The sequence below is a fragment of the Crinia signifera genome, chromosome 11, assembly GCF_055691185.1.
Source record: "Crinia signifera chromosome 11, ASM5569118v1, whole genome shotgun sequence".
Taxonomy (NCBI): Eukaryota; Metazoa; Chordata; class Amphibia; order Anura; family Myobatrachidae; genus Crinia; species Crinia signifera.
The window spans coordinates 69,625,347-69,628,067 of NC_139227.1; positions in this window are offsets into that span (position 1 = coordinate 69,625,347).

Genomic DNA, 2,721 nt, shown 5'->3' on the forward strand with positions numbered 1-2,721 from the left:
ACTTAATAGTGTAATTTGATTTAATATCTATAAGAAAACCCATACCCATACTGAAGGGGACATATGTTCACTTCAATAATATTACCATCACTGGGGTAGATATTACCATCATCCTCCCCACTTCACCTACATCTTTGAGCAAAATCCCATAATAGATATATATATATATATATATATATATATATATATATATATATATATATATTCTATATATTATATAATATTTTTTATATTTATTTTTATTTTTATTTTATTTTTATTATTATTTTTATTATTTTATTATATTTATATTTATTTTTATTTTATTTTTTTAATTTTTATATTTATACCCATCCCTATTACCTTTGATATAAGCCTTACAGGGTATCCACCCAATATTAGGGGGACAGACGGATCTGGGGGAAATTGGAGGGGGGGGAGGGAGAGGGGGGGGGGGGGGGGAGGGGAAGTGTGGGTACAGCCATTACTATGAATTATTATTTAAATTCAGAATGACCTCAATGTGTTGCATCCGCACTGTAACTGATATCTTTGACTTTACATATGATTTGTATATATTTCCCCTACATATCTTTATATATATTCTTTATATTTTTCATATATATATATATATATATAGGTTTCTTTAGGCATCCATGCACACTCTTAGTCCACAGGAGTGGGTGCTAAAACCATTTAAATGGTAATGTAGTTAGGCAGTTAGAGGCAAGCACACCAATAGATTTTGAAGCAGTAAAAAGTCTTTATATAGAAATTATATATATATATATATATATATATCTCTCTTGTGTACTTATTTCTTTATGGTAATTACGTGTATATACTGATTTATCTATACCCTGACATTTCTTTAAGATTATGATTGTTACATATGCCCCATTTGAATAATGGGATGACAAGTTACACTAATTGCTTCGCTTTGTGATGGTTGTCATGGTTTCCATGACAACACTCTGAACCAACCACGCTATCCCCTAAGTGGAATATCTCTCTTTCCTGTTGGACACAATTTCCTTCTTTTTATTTATATATCTAGGCTCTAAGTACTTGCAGATTATACATCAACACCAGAATTAACTATTAATTTTCCTTTCAATATAAGTTATGTACACATACTGTAGATCTCTGCCAATATAGGGTGCTCACCTCTGCGATTGTTCAGAGCAGGACCCGACACGCCCATCACTGAACACGTGATCGGGCTGAATACAACATGTACGTGACGTGCAACGCACGCCACAGAGACCAAAACGAGGCGTGCAGCGCACGCCAGATACCCGTACTTCCTGGTCTAACGATATACCAGCAGTTCCAGGTCATGTGATCGGACAATTCTAACAAGTGATTGGACGCACTGCCAATCACTATGACCACCACGCAACAACAATATGATAATCACTCTCTCTAACCGATTGGCTATCTATCTTCTTCCTGTCAGAAGTTATAATATTTTAATAATTCGAATGTACACTCGTTTCTTTAACTTTAGATGTCTATGTGCATTATTTCATGTATTAATAACGTTTGCCTTCTGTTGATGTTTGTTTTTTCATGTCCTATTTTATATTAAGCAATCACACAGGTGTCAAGCCTTAACTACTTACATAGGGGTATATAAACCCCAGGGTTACAAGCATTCATTCTACCTTTGACAAAGCTGCACTGCCCTAAGCAGCGAAACGCGTCAGGCCCTAACCTGGACCAGGATTAGCTGAATACACTTGGACCCTATCTACCGGACTCTTCAGCACACTGGGTGCCCATTTTCAAGCTTTGGGAGACAATTGCCCCTATACCATCCCGCACCAGCGGCTTATTGTTGCCGACACTGTATGGATACATTTCCAAGCAGGAATCACGGTTGGTCACAACAGACTGAGATCTTGACCAGTTGGTCTTAAAAATTTCCAACCTTGAGGACACCTGCCATCTGATCCCAACCCCCCATTGGAGCCTCTAAGCGACGTGAGATACTGTGGCCTAAACAGTTTTAAGCCCTATAACATCTACCGGGCCTCCAACCTACTGTGGCCCCCACAGTCGCATCATCCTGAGGACCATTGGAATTCTGCTTTTGGGACTGGATCACAATCACCCACAGTGGTAACTATTGGGCAACACCCTCTCCCCCCCCCCCCCCCCCCCCGATCACCACAGCTATTACCCATTATTTTCCATCTTATTTGAGTCCAATCTATTCAGCCTCCGGTCCAGCTATTGACCCACCTTTTTTATTATTGTATGCAATTGTTTGATGATATGTTATTTTAAATTGTTATTAAATATTTGTACGATTATTTCATCAAAACCAGCGCCACTTCTTTTTCTTGTTTACTCCCAGAAAATAGCCAGTTACCATGCCCCAAACAGACTTCCTGTCCGTCAAAATGCGAGGGGAGTTTTGATATTTTTGCTTGCGCATGCATAATCATTTGATAGTCAAATGGATGGCGAATTTGCACAATAGCTATCAACTCTGAATCAGGCCCATTATCCCCTCCTCCGTGCACCCAAAACTTATATGGAGGTCAGGTCGTTTCAGCGCAGAGTTATAGGTAATAACTAACTATAGTGATGATGTCACACTGTTCCAACCAATGAATCACTGGGGTTTTTATACATTTATTTTTGGTTGAATCCATCCTTCAATAGATGGATGAGACCCTCATGGCCACTGAGGGATAGCGGTAGTACATGGGATACAGAGCACTAAAATGAACA